Source organism: Dipodomys merriami, unplaced genomic scaffold (assembly GCF_024711535.1).
Source record: "Dipodomys merriami isolate MVZ:Mamm:240054 unplaced genomic scaffold, mDipMer1.0.p SCAF_1047, whole genome shotgun sequence".
NCBI classification, from domain to species: domain Eukaryota; kingdom Metazoa; phylum Chordata; class Mammalia; order Rodentia; family Heteromyidae; genus Dipodomys; species Dipodomys merriami.
In genome coordinates this window covers 264,760-283,025 of record NW_027202324.1, presented here as the reverse complement: position 1 = coordinate 283,025, position 18,266 = coordinate 264,760, and the positions used below count along the sequence as shown (strand labels likewise).

The following is an 18,266-nucleotide window of genomic DNA, read 5'->3' as shown; positions in this document are numbered from 1 at the left end:
CATACTTTTAATAACGTCATGTGATTTTGAATTTTCTTTCCTTCTTTGTTCTCACAAAGTAATTGTTCAAAATAATTCATTAAATATTTTTTGCCATTATTTTCTATCATGCTGTTTACTTGTTCAAGCGAGTCCATTAAACTTTCCATTTTCATTTGGTTGCCACAAAAACCCAACAACTATGTTAATGAGGAGCAACACTAATGCAAAACTTTGTCTCCAAAAATCCAGTCCAAGGACCTATAATCATAAGTATTTGGCTATAATTTTTTTTTCTTTTTTCTTTTACCTTGAAATTTTCTTGTGTCTAAATTGCCCACAAAAATAAGTACTCCACCACTTTTTGGTTCAATCACTTCTAACCTCAACGATATATTTTGCTAACAAGATATTTGGAGGAAACCTAAGAATACTCCACTATTATCTTCTCTCTTAAGATTTTTATCTTCTCTCTTAAGAATCTCCTTAGATACCATATCAGGAACAGTGAAGTTATTCTTTGCAAAATTATTTAAATAGATTATTTTCCTCTTGGTCTTGTATTTGCTCAACATGATGTATGGAGAAGAATAGAGTTAAATCACCTATTCCTTGGATGACATTGTCTGTTTCAAAGGACAATACTTCTATTTCCTACTTCTATGTCCTCCTCTTATCTCTTGCTTGATTTCCAATTAATCACAACTTCTTGGCTTCAAGTCTAGTGAAGCTGAATGACTATAAGAAGTCCCCCACTGCTACATCTTCATGGTTTCTCTTTGAAAGCTCTTTTACTTGGAGGTGGAATTTATTGTCATGTCTTCATTCAATTTGTTCTTCATTACACTGATCCAAATAGGCTCTGTAAAATCATTTTAGGTAGCAAAAACATTAAGACAATCTATATCAAAAAGTTTTGGTCCCCTCCACAGCTGAAACCAAAATGCCTAGCTAGGGTTTCTAATCACATGTTTTCTTACCTTTTAATTTGCTCAATTATTTTCTGATCCCCAAACTTTTTGGCTTATGTAATAAAAGAAGTCTTCACTATCTCATGTTAATAAGGATATTATAGTTTTTTAAGCTACTATGAAATGAGAAATCATTGGTTTGAATTATCCAATCAGATTTTGTTCTGTGTTTCAGTGCTTCACGTGCAAAGACATTATGGAAAGTATTAAAAAAGAAAAGTGTAAACTCTATACGTTCTTTCATTGTGAAGGGCACTTTCTCCCTATATATTTTGACTCAAATTATCTTTTTAAGAGAATTACTGTTTAGCAATTAAAGGTCAATTCACAAATTTTGATGTCTTATTTTAAAAAAAAACTTTGAATTTAAATTCCATTACAACCTTGTTTCACACAGTAAGAGTATATTTCCTGGGTAAGGAAAATTATTATGGGAACCTACAGGATTTACAGCAAGGTTTGTGAGGTTTGTTTGTTTATTGTGAAAATGAGCCATCTTACCCACATTGCTACTTCTCAGCTAAGTCTCCATGAATTTCTTTGCATGAAAGCCTATTTTCTCAGGCAATTTTAAATTTTCTTAATAGGCTAAGTTAAAATTTTGAACAATTAAAATTTACCTGTCATAATTTTAAAACTCTTTTGAAATTCCTTTATCAGAATCGCGAATTTACCAATCCTAATTCCACCTTTACCATCAAAAACAGTTAACATGTTGTTTTCATGATATAGTATCCATGAAACTATTATTTTCCACTGACTTTGTTATGCATATATATGAACATGATGCTGAGCAAAATGAACTCTAAGATATGGAAAGAGATATTTATTCGCAGTTGTTGTTTTTAATGTACTATGTGATTTCTATTTTCCTTGGGTTTTCCCCCTATTGTTTATCTCCTACTGTGTTTGATATTGGTACCTTGTGTATTGTGTATACATTTACCTTAATTAGGGAAGGGAAGAGGAACAACAAAATGGCGAGACAAAGGACAAAAGGCAAACCAATGCAATAGCAATACTCAGAAGACAATATGTTGGAAATGTACAATAGAACTTGTGAGGGGTTTTGGGGTGAAGGAAAACTGTGAGAAAAATGAAAGAAGTGATAATAAGTTTGAAAAGTTATGTATTCACTGCCTTACAATTGCTAACCCAGTGCACATCACTTTCAAATTAAAATTAAATTAAAAAATAAGCTGCCTGAAATAAAATTTCACTGTATTGGTATAGTAAATATTGTTCTTTATGTACTAACTTTTAAAAAATCAGTACTATTTGGCATCTAATTTGAATGAATTACCCCTTCTTTATGGGAGGGCCATCAACTTGAATGTTATCCAATTAGACAATTTTTTCACAATATAATTGCCAATATTTTCAAAAAAGAATTAACTAGTACTTTCTCATACTAACCGAAAACCGTTTAATTCTATGGAAACCCATAACTTTTAAAAGTAAATAAGTTGGTTAGAGGACAGAATATGTATGTTCTTCAAAATTCCTATGACTAATAACTACTCACTTTCAAATTCTGAACATTCCATACCTGAGAGATTCAAAATAGTACCTGTTTCCATGTTATGTAATTCTGCAGTAGATGCATTTTCCAATGGGGTGTTACAGATTGAGAAGTGAACAGAAAAATAGCCACATTCTGGTATAGGATAAAACTGTAAAGCATCGGTTATAATTAATTCTTCAAGAGCAAGCAATTGTTTATCAGATTAAGCTATTATTTCTATGGCCATCAATCCCATAATTTATGCCATAAAGTCATCCTAGATCAACAGTTTTCAACTTGTAGTGTGCACCTCAAAATTCCCTTAATTCACATCACAAATAGCTTATCTCTATTGGGAAAAATACTACACCTCTGCTAATGTGATGCCCTCCGTGTTCTGGAAATAACACCACAATAAACTGGTTGCATCATTTTTCCTACCCTGGTATTCTTGCAAATATTATTTATATTTATACTTTTTTAACTATCATAGATATTCAGGATGCTAAGATCAGAAGATTACAGTTCAAAGCCCATGAGGCAGGAAGGTTCCCTAGATTCTTATCTCCAATAAACTTCTCAGCAAAAGCCAGACACAAGTGGTACTGAGGTTGAAGTGTTAGGGCAAAAGCCTTGAGCTTAACAGGCTCAGAGACAGTGTCCAGGTCCAGATTTCAAGCCCTATGACAAAGCAATAAAACAAAAACAAAATAAAAACAAACCCCAAACCTAGCATTTTTCTCACTGTATACAGAGGCACCTAATTAAGGAAATTGCTTCCTGTGTTACATACAGGTAGAAGAAAGAAGATGTCACACAATAATTCTCTTCATACCATGTTATATTAAAGCCTCAAAAAATTGCTTTTTTGTCGCATCTACCTCGACCAGCAAGGAAGACACGACCCGGGATTCTTCTCAAAGCAGTTTATTCAGGAACCTTGTTTGCTAGCTTCTCCTGCTTCTCCCTCGCCCCGCACACGCACTCCGGTTATAAGCCTCCTGGATGGCCAACCCCGAAGTGCCAAGTGGCAAATACCAATAGGGTCACAAACACAGAAGCAGGCCAGTAGCCAAGCTATAGCCATATAAGGAGTTGTTTTTCACAGAGAGCACTCGCCAACGGGAACGCGGAAGGCGGAAGCCAGTGCCACCTTGGTCATGGCCGTGCCATGTGGCCCCGCCATCTTTGGTCAGCTCTCGCAGCTCTCTACACTTTTTCTAAATTTATAAATGATGTCATCAATTTGTTGGCAACTTGGTCTACATTATTCATATTATCATTTTCTACATGAGCAGTTAGAATTATCTTTTAACTGAGTTCTAATTATAACTCTCTTGAAACAATATGCTAGGCAAATAGAATGCAAGAAACATTTATAAATTTGTCAATTAAACCCTCTACCTAAAAATAATTTGTTGTATCATATAGAATATGAAATTACAAACGAAATCAAAGTATTTTTTGAAGTCTAAACTCTAATTTAGCAAGATCTATAAAGACCTACATTAGATGAACTTTGCTATTCCTCCAGGCTTAAGCTTTTGTAATCCTTCATCCTTTCCTTGGAATCTAACAGAATGATGATTACTTACTTTTTCAAATTTTGGATGGGAATCATGAACCATTTTGCATCTAGGAATGTTCTGTAATGAAGAGAACATTTAAAACACAACTGAGGATTATATACCAGTTGCATTTCAATAGAAAACTTGGCTTTTCAAACAATAATGAAGAAATTAGCCCAAACTTCCAACAGTATATTCCTATCTTGTTTGGTTTGTTTTATTAAGACAAAATTATACTACCTGCTTCAGGGAAGGTATCAGTAGTAATTGCAGTCTCTAATCTCCTGTCAGTCTGAGTGCTCGAATTCAAGGCTTGTATCACATTGCCCCACCATAGTTTCTTGGTTTATTTACTTATTTGTTTGTTTGTTTATTTTTGGGTCTGGTAATGGGGTCTGAACTCTGGGCCTGGGTGCTGTCCCTCAGGTCTTCAGCTCAAATCTAACACTCTACTACTTAAGCCACAGAGCCACTTCCAGCTATTTTCTTTTTGCTTATGTGGTGCTGAGGAATCGAACCCAGGGCTTCATGAATGCAAGCCAAGCTCTCTACCACTGAGCCACATGCCCAGCCCCTGCTTGGTTTATTTAATCTAGATACAGATTAGAAATTCTGAACTTCTCCAGTGATATTATCCACTGGACTTCTCAGACTGTTCATGTACTATTTTCAAAGATGTTCTAACATTTGACACAGGGTATGAACATTTTCAATGCATCTGCCGGGTCTCTTATTCATTCCTCCATAGATCCAATCCCTTTAATATTGATTACTTGACTCTCTTACTATCTCTGGTCTTTACATATGTAATATTCTCAAACTTTTTTGAAGCAAGTTCATTTGAGGATTTTCTCATTTTAAAAATTATTACTTGATTCCAGTCTTACTCAGGACATATTTTCTATTGTTTTCTAACTTTTCTACATATTCTGAGTGTTGCTTCAGTGGCACATATAAGTGCCTCTGTGTGTATGTGTATGTTTATATGTATGTTTGCAAAAGCCTCAAGCTCTTATTCATAATTCTTGCTCATGATTGTTATTCCATCACCTGAGCCATTCTTCCAATCCAGCTATTGGCTGGTTAATTATAGATAGTATCTCAAACACTATTCTGCCCAGGCTGGATGCAAACTGAACTTCCCAGAGTCCTTTATATTCTTAGGTTTCATTTATCCAGTAGAATCAACTTTTAAACTACAAACATTTTTTGAGTTTAAAGTCTAAGCTGTAGTCCAGATTTTTAACTCAAGATTTCATATACAGATAGATGAATATACAAATTACATATGCTGAGTGTACACTGTTAGAAATGTGATCCTAAGCTGGGTGGTGTTGAGATCTGAGGATTGGGGTTCAAAGCCAGCCCCGGTAGGAATGTCCCGGAGACTCTTTTCTCCAATTTACTGCAAGAAAACTGGAAGCGGCACTGTGGCTCAAGTGGTAGAGCATTAGCCTTGAGCTGAATAGCAGAGGGACAGTGCCCAGGCCCAGAGTTCAAGTGCCAAGACCACCATCAACAAAAATACATAAGTAAAGGAAAGAAAAAAAATGTGATCTTATCCACCAGTTCATGGCTAGTATAATCCCTGCTCTCTCAAGATGGACTTTTTTTTCCAATTAAGTTCATGCTTTTATATCTGACTTGCATTTGAAACAGAATTATTCTTCCATTCTACTTTCTACAAAGTTGTGTCATTAGCAAGCGTTATTTAGAATATACTTTGTGTTCCACGTAGGCGTAATGCTTTTTCTATATCACTTTCATAAATCTACATACTGGACATGGCTTTATTGTTTCAACGTGGTCTTATTTGTAGAGTCTTCTGTAGTGTATTGAACCCTTATACTTAAACATAGAATTTCTCTTTCTCTTATTATTGCTATAGTTAACATGAGTTAACAAATTCATGTACACTCGGGAAATAATGTGCAGCACATACACTCACACACAAAAAAAATGATCTGAGAACTTTCTCCCCTTTAAAATTCGCCTTAATTTACAGAGAATTTACAAATTTTGAACTCAATATACTCATGGATAATGTATTTATAAGAAATATAAATTTCATATTTTCTCTTTACTAGTTGTCTCTGAAACACGTGTTAACACAGGTCCAAAGGTGTCCTTGTGTTATTTCGGTGAAGCCAGAAAACATTCATTATACCTCAAGCAGCACCATAGATTGTTTCTGAAAGTAATTGTTACTGGATGTGGAAACTGATCCCAGGAGAGGAATGGAACATAAAAGATTGATAAAGTTAAAATTAACTTGTGCTTTCCTTTTTACTGTAAAAGAAGAGAATCCAAAGGCTTGAAGGAAACTCTGTCCCTGACATTGTCTAGTGTGTTTTTACTCATATATAATTTTTCTGTAAACTTCTATTTGAGAGAATTACAGAAAGATATAATGTGCCATTTGATGACCAGCATAGAACAAAAGGAGATAACGTTGTTTTAAATATGATCTACTGCAGGGGCTGGGAAGGTGGCTCAGTGCTAGAGCACTTGCCTTACTTGCCTGAGGCCCTAGGTTAGATTCCTCAGCACCGCATAAGCAAAAATAAGCCAGAAGTGGTGCTGTGGCTCAATTGGTAGATCGCTAGCCTTGAGTTGAAGAGCTGAGGTAAAGCGCCCACGACCTGAGTTCAGGCCCACGACTGGCACCCCCCCCCAAAAAAAAAATTCTACTGCAAAGAAACAAAGACATGTTAGTTTAAAAGTGTTTTAGGGATGGATATTTCACCCCTGAGATGATTCTTTTTTTTTTATTTTTGTCGGCCATGGGGCTTGAACTCTGGGCCTGGGCACTGTCCCTCAGCTCTTCAGCTCAAGGCGATCGCTCAACCACTTGAGCTACAGCGCCACTTCCGGTTTTGTGGTGGTTTCTTGGAGATAGGAGTCTCATGGTCTCTCCTGCCCTGGCTGGCTTTTAACTGCGATCCTCAGATCTCAGCCTCCTGAGTAGCTAGGATTACAGGTGTGAGCCACAGCTCCCGGCCCCTGAGATGATTCTTTTGTTGCAGGAGTCAGTTATCAATTCCTTTAGTTTGGTCCTGAGATCTCTAGAACAATAAGGATTCAAAAAAGCATCTAGTGCGTATGATCAGCAAAAGGAGCCACTTTTCAGATCAGTACTCCTTTAAGAAGGGTCCCAGTGAAATATCTGTTTTTTTTTTTGTTGTTGTTGTTGTTTTTGTTTTTTGTTTTTTTTTTTGTTTTTTTTTTTTTTTTTAGCTTGTGTTGGTTCTGGGGCTTGAACCCAGAGGCTGGACCCTGTCCCTGAACAGTTTTCTTTCCTGCTCACCTACCCACAAAACTAGTACTCTACTGCTTGAACCAAAACTCCACTTCTGTATTTTTTGCTGTGTAATTACAGATAAGTGTTTGACAGACTCTCCTACCTGGTTTGGCTTTAAACTAAGATAGTAAGAAAGCCAAGTGACATCAATTGTATAGACTTCTCTTTTCAAAAAGAAATTTTAGATGAAGTTTTTTGTAAAGCTAATATTTGACAATTTTTTCTTTCTTTATTAATGTGAGCATACCGTATAGAGGGGTTACAATTACATGGGCAGGATAACCAGTGCATTTCTTATCAATCATTGTTGCCTCCTCTTTGTTTCCCCTTCCCATCTCTTCCCATATACCCCCTCCCCACAATTGATCCTCCCTCCCCACCAAAGTTGTAAAGTTCATTTTTCAACATAACGACTTGTACATCTCATTATTTCAATGGGTCCACCTGTATCCCTGGTTTAACAATTTGTTTTTGGAGAATATGTCCAGCAAAGAATCCATAACATAACTCAGCAAAAGTAGGTGCACTGAATCATTTTGGAATTATTCTCTTTTGCTTGGGAAGATTATTGATCTTGTCATTCCTTTTGGGGAAACTTAAAGTCATATTTCACATTTTTTGTTGGTTGTGGGGCTTGAACTCTGATACTGGGTGCTTAGCTACAGCACCACTTCCTGGTTTCTGGTGGTTAATTGAAGGTTAGGGTCTCATGGACTGTCCTGACAAGGCTGGATTTGAACCACAATCCTCTGGTCTCAACCTCCTGAGTAGCTAGGATTAAAGGAGTAAACCACCAGCACCTGGCTCATATTTGCATTTATGTGCACTGAATGACACTGTGTAGACAAAGAATGGAAATTTTAACCAAATGATGACATTGCAGCACTTCAGAAAAATTGAAGTAGCAATAAATATATCCTCCTTTTCCATTTTGTAACATTAATGACTGATGAGCTATGGGACCCTTACATTAGCATCCTGTGACATCTGAATAGGTGTATTTAGTATCAGGAAATGTTCATAGAGAAATATAGAAATAATATTTTTAGAAAGCAAAGGAGAGAAGGTATGAAAGAATAGCATAGAAGGAGATAGATTTATCAAACAGAGATTAAGAGCTAGCCTAAGAGATTTAGAATGCTAAAGGCAATGAGGAAAATCCTAGTTGACAACTAGTTCTACAATAACCAAAAATGATTCTCAAGAACAGTTTCTGGTATACCCTAATTACTATCATTTATTCCTTCTGTCTGGAGTTATTCCTTATTTTCTGTCACAACTATTAATTAACCTCTGCCTTTTGGGTGCCATAATTGACCAAAAAGATTTCAAGATTACACATAGCCTACTCTTCTCTTTCTGATTATCAATGATGACACAAATCCTGGAATCGTTGAATTTCCAGAGTTAAACTTTAACTGACATCTAAGCACATTCCTGGCATTAATTGCTGTGACTTAATGAACAAAACTTTTTTCAACACAGTAGCCTCATATAAGTAAAGTACATGAATCAGGTGTCAGTATGGAAGGACCAATTATATATTCCAAGTATGGGTTATTTATTTTGCATTTACTGTTTTTTTTGGTTTTTTATTTGTTATTTTCTTTTTGCCAGTCGAGGGGCTTAAACTGAGGGGTAGGGAATTTTCCTGAGCTTTTTTTTTTCTTCTTGCTCAATGCTCGCTCTCTATCACTTGAGGCACAGCACCACTTCCAGTGGGGTTTTTTATGTGTTACTAAGGAATTGAACCCAGAGTTTCATGGATGGTAGGCAATCACCGTACCATGAAGCCACATTCCCAGAGCCCTAAATAACTTTCTTAAGATGGCAATACATTTTCATTACGTAACTAAGTATCATAATTTTGGCCAGGTGCTAGAAAATGATGTAGAAAAAAATACAATACAATAAGTCTAGTAAGGCTGGATGGACAATGAAGAACTCTCACGGTGTAGCCAGGGAACATAGGTGCTTATCTCATGGAGCTGTTTCAACAAGCTGAGCGAGACAGCTCCTGACCCAGAGCCAACCTCCAGAATGAGAGGGCCTCCTTGGGTTCCAGCCACATGGGGATGCTGGGCCCCCTCCTCCAGCACCCATTCAACCAGTTCTTGTGAGAGATAGAGAAAAAAAGTCAAAATTACAATTAAGTCTGGTGCCAGTAGCTCAGAATTCTAATCCTAACTACACAGGATGCTTGGATATGAGGATCATGGTTCATAAACAGCCCAGGCAGGAACGTCTGTGAGACTCTTACTCCAAAGAGCCACCATAAAATCAGAAGTAGTGCTCTGGGCTCAAGTGGTAGAGCACTAGCCTTTGGCTGAGGCTCTCAGGAACATCACCTATGCCTAGAGTTCCAGCCCCACGACTGACAAGAAGTGGACTTCCTACCACAAGAAGTGGATTGAATAGCACCCATTGTCCTAGGGAGCAAGGTAGCGAAGTCAGGCAGCGCTTCCTGTGAAGTTGAAGTCATAACTAGTTCACCTGGCTTCTCTCTGCCTTGGTTTCACCAGCTGCAAAACTCAACATAGTGAAGGATCCTCTTCCTCATGGGTATAGGGTAATTATGAAAGAGGGCAATGTTTTGTTTCATAATCCCACATCTGTTACACAATTAACAGGCCCCACCTGAGCCCTTTTCGGCTACCTTCCTGTTATTTGCTCACAGAATTGCGGAGAACCTTATCTAAAGGCTGCTCCCTATGTACCTAGCCATGCTCCAGAGTTCCCTCTGTATAAATCCTTTGTTTCCTCATAACTCCTCTGAGGACAATGAGGTCTAATGGTTTTGACCCTACCCAGAGCTTCACCTGTGGTCAAGAATCAACTGCTGTGATTTTTTTTTGCCTGCTCAAACTGACTTAAGAAACAATTCAAGCCACAGGAAAATCAAACACCACAAGCAGACCAGAGACTCCAACAAGAGACAGGTTAAGGACAGAAGGGAGATACAGGATCTTCCAATTCCCCCACCCCCCCAAAAAAATCAAATAACTCTTTTTTTTTTACATTTTATAAATTTTTTTCTAAAAGTTTTTTTTTATTTTTTAACTTTAATTTTTTTCTATTAATTTTTTCTTCCTCTCATAATTTTTATTTTAGAGGATATGTGTGTGTACTTTTTTTTCTCTTTAAAAATTTTTTTTGTTTAGCTGTACTGATCATTTGATCCTTTCTTTCTTTCCTTCTCACTCTTTTCACTTTTTCTTCTTTTTCATTCTTCTTTGGATGACTTAATTGTTGTTCTGCTCATCCTGAGATATGACAATAGTTGATTATTAGACGTCATTGTGTACAAACTTCATCCAGAAATTTATTACTCAATTTAAAACCTCTTAGACTTAAATTCCTTAATAGCAGTATTACCTCTTTATAGGTACATAATATTTTAAGCATGTTTATTTTTAAGTTTTTCACGTCTCCTTTATATCCCTCCCCTTCTCTTATTCTATCCACATTCTTCTCTAAATATTACGTTTTCATTTTGCATAATTTTTAAATGTTGCACTTCTTAATTTTTAATTTTTGTTTTTCTATTTTTCTTGTCTTTTCTTTCTCTTTCTTCTTATTTTCTCTCTCTCTACTATCATTCTATCCAACCTATTTCCTGCTTTGAGATTAGGATTTAGTTAATTTAACTCTCCCACTGCCTTTCCACATCCCTATATGCCGATTTTTACCCATATCTCTACCTAAACTTAATAATTTCTGTTTGCCAAATTCTTCTTTGCGGTTTGTAGCCCCTTAATACATAGTTGTTTGATGTTGAATATGTATATCTGTTGAACTAGATTGTATCTGCAGATTTTTGACAGTGAAACTGCAAACTGTGGTTGATGCTTCCCTTAAAATAGTGTGCTAGCACAAAACCAGCGTTACTTTCATCCCAAATGGGCAGAGCAACCTGGAAAAACACAAGAAAAATGGCAAGTCCGGGTATCTCAACTCCCACTCATGATAATCAGGGGTAAGAAAAGATAATCAATAATCCAGAGGAGAGTTCTCAAAAAGCTCTACAAACACTACTGGTAAATATAGTAAATGAAAAGATTGAAAACCTGCAAAGGACTCTGAATGAGCATGATAGGGAGAGAGAGGAGGCAAAACAAAATTTAATACAAGAATATCATGAGAGTGAGGAAGCTACTCAAATATTGATACATAATTGCATGAGCAGATTCAGAACACTCAGAGAAATAAAGGAATGTCGTAAGCAGGCTGAGATCACTCAAAGAGAACTACAGGGACTGCGTGAATGTGAGCAAGCTAATCAGAGAGAAATACAGGAATTGAGAAAGCGGGATGAGAATGCAGATGATCACTAAAGGCATTCATGGAATCTATAAACAGAGAACTGAAAGATGCCAGCTAGACAACAAAGGAAATGTTGAATGGAACCCATCAGAAGGAATGGGAATAAAGAATCAACTAAATAATTTGAGAATAAACACTGACAACCAAATTAAGGAAGTAAAGAAGTTCACACAAGATCTAAAATAATGCTCCAACAAAGAATTTGAAGCCATCAAAGCTGACCAACTAGAAGAAAAAGAAATTTAAAACAAAGTATAAAGTCTTGATAGTAGGTTAGGTCATGCAGAAGATCGAATCTCGGAGATTGAAGACAGCCTAGATATTATAGAGAAAGCACATACAACCATCCAAGACAAATCCAAGAAATATGATAGATCTATTCAACACTGGGAAGACACCATCAGAAGGCCTAATCTGAGGATAATGGGTGTAGGGGGGAACCGAGAAACAGAAGTTAATGGTCTAGGAAATTTGTTTAACAGGATCCTAGCAGAGAACTTCGCAAACATGCAAAAATATAGACCATTCAGATACAAGAAGATTTTAGAACTCCAAAAAGACCAGACCAATATAGGACATCCCACCATCAAATTATAATCCACGCATGATCAATTCAGACCAAAGAAAAGATCCTTAAAGCTGTCAAGGAGAAAAGGTTAATCACCTCTAAAGGGAAACCAAGTAGAATCACCTCAGATTTCTCAGTGGAAACAATCATAGCAAGAAGAGCCTAGAATGATGTATACCATGTCCTAAAGACAAACAATTATCAACCAAAATTCTGTACTCAGCTAAACTCTCCTTCATAACTGGAGGTCAAATAAAAACCTTCCATAGAAAAGAAAAATTAATACAATATATCTCCACCAAACAAGCTCTACAAAACATTGTTAAAGACGTCGTACACGTAGAAAACTAACGAGATAACAATAAATGCTAGGAAATCGCACCCAAACTGAGAATCCAAGAACCATAAGATGAACCCAGTTGACGCAGCCCCCAAGAAAATGGATAAAATGACAGGTACTCCCAAATACCTCAGTCCTATCTCTCAACATTAACAACTTAACTCTCCAATTAAGATACTTAGACTATCTAGTTGGATTAAAAAGCAAGATCCTTCTATCTGCTGCCTTCAGGAGTCACATCTTTCCCATAAAAATAAACACATTTTGAATGTGAAATGCTAGAACAAATCTACCAAGCAAACGGCCCCCATAAAAAGGTGAGAATTGCAATCCTAATATCAGATATAAGAGACTTCAAATTAAAATACATGAGAAGAGATAAAGAAGGTTATTACATACTAATTAAGGGATCTCTCCTTCAGGAGAATATTACAATTCTAAATATCTATTCGCCAAACAACGGAAGACCCAAATTTATCCAAGAAACAGCACTTTCCCTCAAATCTCACAGAGATACATAGACATTAATTGTTGGGGAATTTAACACACCACTCTCCCCACTAGATAGATCAACTCGGCAAAAACTCAACAGAGAAACTGGAGATCTAAAAAACTGCATAGATCAACTACAATTCACAGATTTCACCCAGCAGCATCAGAATACACATTTTTCTCAGCAGCACATGGAACATCTTTGAAAATAGAACACATTTTAGTCCACAAAACAAACTTGTCCAAATTCAGAAACATTGAAGTTATACCTTGCATTCTCTCAGGCCACGAGGGAATAAAATTAATCTCAACACCAAAAGCCACCAGAGAAAATCCTGTAACACATGGAGGCTGAAGAACATACTGCTGAATCAAGAGTGGGTCATGGAAGAGATTAGAAAGGAAATTCAAATGTTCATGAACACACAAATTACCAGCTCCTTTGGGACACAGCAAAGGCAGTACTCAGGGGCAAGTTTATAGCTATGAGTTCCTACATCAACAAATTGGAGAGATCTGAAACCAACAATGTAGTGACACATCTAAACCTCCTTGAAAAAGAGCACAAAGATAAACCCAAATCCAGTAGATGCAAAGAAATAATTAAAATTTAATCATAATTAAATGAATTAGAATCCAAAAAAACTATAGAAAGTATCAACAAAACAAAGAGTTGGTTCTTCGAAAATAACAAACCTCCCACCTAAGAAAAGTACAGGACCAGATGGCTTTACAGCAGAATATTATAAGGCCTTCAAAACAGAGCTCACACCAATACTCCTCCAAATCTTCAATGAAATTGAAAGAGAAAGTTCACTACTGAACTTATTCTATAAAGGCATCATAACTCTCATCCCAAAACCAGGCAGGAACTTATCACAGAAAGATAAATATAGACCCATTTCTTTGATGAACATTGATGCAAAACTTCTCAACAAAATTTTGGCTAATTTACTTCAACAATTTATCCAAGAAATCCTACACCATGATTAAATAGGATTAATTTCAGGGATGGACAGCTGGGTCAATATTCACAAATCAATTAATATAATTCATCACATCAACAGGAGCAAGGATAAGAAACACATGGTTATCTTAATAGTTGCAGAAAAAGCATTTGACAAGATCCAACGCCCCTTTAGATGAAGGATCTGGAAAAATTAGGAATCCATGGAACTTTCTTCAATACAATAAAGACTATATATGACAAATCTACAGCCAGTACTATACTTAGTGGTGAAAAAAAAAGCCATTTCCTCTTAACTCAGAAACGAGACAAGAATGTCCACTCTCTCCATTTCTCTTCAATCTAGCATTAGAATGCCTAGCTACAGGAATAAGACAAGATGCAAACCTAAAGGGGCTCCAAATAGGGAAAGAAGAAGTAAAACTCTCCCTTTTTGCAGATGTCATGATCTTGTATTTAAAGAACCCCATAGACGCCACTCCCAAATTACTCAAGCTGATTCAAAACTTTGACAAAGTAGCAGGGTATAAAATTAACCCACAAAAAAGCAATGGCTTTTCTCTATACCAACAATGAGAAAATTGTGGCTAAAATTAGGAAAGCATCTCCATTCGTAATAGTCCCACAAAAAATAAAATACCTAGGAATTAACTTAACCAAAGAAGTGAAGGATCTCTATGATGAAAATTTTAAAAACCTGAAAAAGGAAATCAAAAGAGATCTTAGAAAGTGGCAGAAACTCCCATGCTCCTGGATTGGAAAGGTAAACATCGTGAAAATGGCCATCCTTCCCAAGGCTCTCTACAAATTAAATGTGATACCTATCCATATTCCAACCTCATTCTTCAAGGAAATAGAAGAGGCAATCCAATAATTCATAGTGGACAAAATAAAAGATCCTAAATATCAAATATGATCCTCAACAGAAAGAACAGTCCTGGAGGAATATCAATACCAAATTTCAAACTCTACTATAAAGCCATAGTAATCAAAACAGCTTGGTAAGGCACAAGAACACACCTCAGGACTAATGGAATAGAATTAAAAACCCAGAAATGAACCTACATACCTATAGCCATTTAATATTTGATAAGGGAGCTAACAAAATAGAATGGAAGAAAGACAGCTTCTTCAGTATATGGTGCTGGCAAAATTGGTTAACTACTTGTAGAAAACTAAAACTAGATCCTTATATATCACCCTGCACCAGAATCAACTCCAAATGAATCAAATAAATCAGAGTCAATTAGACACTCTGAAAACATTACAGGGGAATAGGAGAAATCCTAGGTCTCCTTGGCACAGGCTGAAATTTTCTTAATAGAGACCCAGAAACACAAGAAATCAAAGAAAGGTTGGACAAATGGGATTGCGTGAAATTGCAGAGCTTCCGAATGGCAAAGGACATAACTAGTAAGATCATTATAAAGCCCATGAATTGGGAGAAAATCTTCATTAACCATACAACGGACAAGGGTCTCATATTTAAATTATACCTGGAACTCAAAAAATTAAGTCCCACAACAACAAATCTTCAAAGAAACAACTGCCCAATAAATAAGTGGGCTAAAGACTTAAAAAGAAACTTCTCTGTAGAGGAAAAGAGGATGGCCGATAGACACATGAAGAAATGCTCAACCTCTCTAGCCATAAAAGAAATGCAAATCAAAACAAAATCGAGATACCACCTCACCCCAGTTAGAATGGCTATAATCAAGAACTCTGATAACAACAGATTCTGGAAGGGATGTGGACAGAAGGAAACCTTACTATATTGTTGGTGTGAGTGTAAATTTGTTCAACCACTTCGAAAGCAGTATAGAGGTTCCTCAAAAGACTCCACATAGAGCTGCCCTATGATCGAGCAATCCCAATTTGGGCACTTACCCAAATGTTCACAAACAAGACCTCAATAAAGCTACCAGCACAACTATGTTTATTGCAGCCTTTTTTTTTTTTTTTACCATAGCTAAGATATGGAACCAACCGAGATGCCCCTCGGTAGATGAATGGATCAACAATATGGGGTATATATACACAATGGAATTCTATGCCTCCATCAGAATGAATGACATTGCTCTATTTGTTAGGAAATGGAAAGCTTTGGAAAAAATTATATTAAGTGAAGTAAGCCAGGCCCAAATAAACATAGGTCCCATGGTTTCCCTTATTTGCAATAACTAGTATATATCTGAGTCAAGCAGAAAATTTCCAATAAGTTCATGTTAGGAAAATGAACCCTAAGGTGTGTATTCAATTTTTTTTCTTTTATACGATTGTTTCTAGTACATTTATAAGATTATTTCTTTGTTGCTTTTTATGTCGCTCCCTCACGGTACAATCCCTGCTTACACTGTTTTTGATGTTATAATTTATGGAGGGGAAGGGAAAAAAACAAATCGTTTAAATAGGGATTACAGGTGGACCCATTGCAACAATGAGACGTCGAATTTGTATGTCAAAAATGAACTTTACCACTTTGGTAGGGGGAGGTGGAGGATCGGGTAAGGGTGAGGGGGGAGGATGGGATGGGAAGGGGAAACGAAGGAGGAGGCTACAATGCTTGATTAGAAATGTACTCATTATCTTCCCCATGTAATTTTAAACCCTCTGTACAGTATTTTCACAATTAAAAAAAAGAAAAAAATGATTCGGCTGCTGTGGAGTAAAAGTTAGGGATAATCCATCTAAATCAATGATTGTGTATGTTGCTAAATGTCTACCATCCCAATTACAGAGTTCCAGGCCTGGTGGAGCATACCTGTCACAGAAAGGAGGACCTCTATCCAGTCCAGCCAGAGCCAGGCTCTGCTTCAGAAATGCCCAAGACAGAAAGGTGGCTCCTCACAGACAGGGAGAGGACACCGGTAGGGGGTCATGGTGCCCCCAGAGGGGTATCTGACCCGGGGTAAGGGTGGGTTTGCGGCAGCTACTCACAAGTGCTCCTGGGAGAAGTTGCTTGAGGCTGCTCCAGGTGGGGCCAGCAGCAATGGCAGTGGCATTGCAGACACATGGCCTCAGAGAAGAGAACCAGGCTCAGGGACCAGGTTGGGGCTTTACATGCCCTGGCAGGGTGCCATTTCCTGATGTTTGAAATTCCGAACCTTGGGAAGGCAGGGAGGGGGCTGGGGTGTGGGCAGGCATCTCAATTTCCTTCTATATTCCAGTCACCTTGAGTCTCTTCTCACCACTCAGCCATCTCTACCTTCCTCAACTGCTGGTAGTGGTGTAAACTAACAGAGGGAATCCTGGTGCTACCAGGCAGCATGGAATGTGGGCGTGGCCACCATTCTTGTATCTCTTTGGTCATAAAGAACAATGAAAGAATGAGGTTGTGGCCAGAATCCTGTGATGCAAACAGTATGTGAGGAGTCAAGAAGATAGCAGCTCCCCTAGCCCTTTTCCCAGGGAACAATGTCCAATTCAGTTGGAGACAAGAGGGTGACCTGCTTTAGCCGGATGGCTGCACAGATTGTTGTGTATGGCTGTGTGTTCCCAGTCCCAGACCTTGAACTGAGGATATGGGCACAGTCTGTGATCTGCTTTTGCTCAAGGCTGGCCTTGTACACTGGAGCCACAGGGATTCTGGCTTTGTTGGCACTGAAGTTGGACTTTCCTTCCTAGGGTTACTTTGACCATGATCCTCCCATCACAGCCTTGTAAGTATCAAGGACGACTGTTGAGAGCCACTGGTGCCTGCCTAATCATTGGTCTTACTGATGTTCTTGGACAGACTGGTGAGTTCCATATCCTTGGGTTTAAGTGGTGGGAGCTGTAGCCCACAGTTGGAATCCTGGTCCTGCCACCTCCAAATGGAAGGCTATCCTTAGAAACTTATTCCTGTCCATATGATTACCAATGGAATATGATGTATGTCATGACTGAAATAGCATTTCTTCAATGATTCTAGGATAAAATTATATACAATTATGTTATAGGACACTAATCAATGTTAATTAATGCTTTATGAAGCATTTAAACAATCACATTCATAAAATGGAGGCATAATGAAATACCTAAGAATTACTATACTATTACATAATATAAAGGTGCCATTTTTCTGCCAGGACTGGGATTGGAACCTGTGGCCTTGGTAACTCTGTTGCACAGTGTGGGAAGGGGAAGCTGGCTTCCTTGAAGTCAAGAAATTCAAGTCTGTTCTTTAGGCCTGAAATAGATCCCCACCACTTGAAAACATCCTATTCATGTACAATTTACATATATGATTTATATTTATATGCATATGGTGACTC

At 37.3% G+C, this 18,266-nt stretch overlaps 1 long non-coding RNA gene across 1 annotated transcript; it reads right to left on the bottom strand.

Annotated features, from left to right (window-relative positions):
* Positions 1-489: 489 nt before the first annotated feature.
* LOC138811220 (uncharacterized) lies at positions 490-17,252 on the bottom strand. Its single transcript, XR_011367335.1, has 4 exons — positions 16,951-17,252; positions 4,050-4,100; positions 2,521-2,623; positions 490-841 (listed from the first exon to the last, which is right to left on the bottom strand). It is a non-coding gene; the product is annotated as an uncharacterized lncRNA (long non-coding RNA).
* Positions 17,253-18,266: the final 1,014 nt, after the last annotated feature.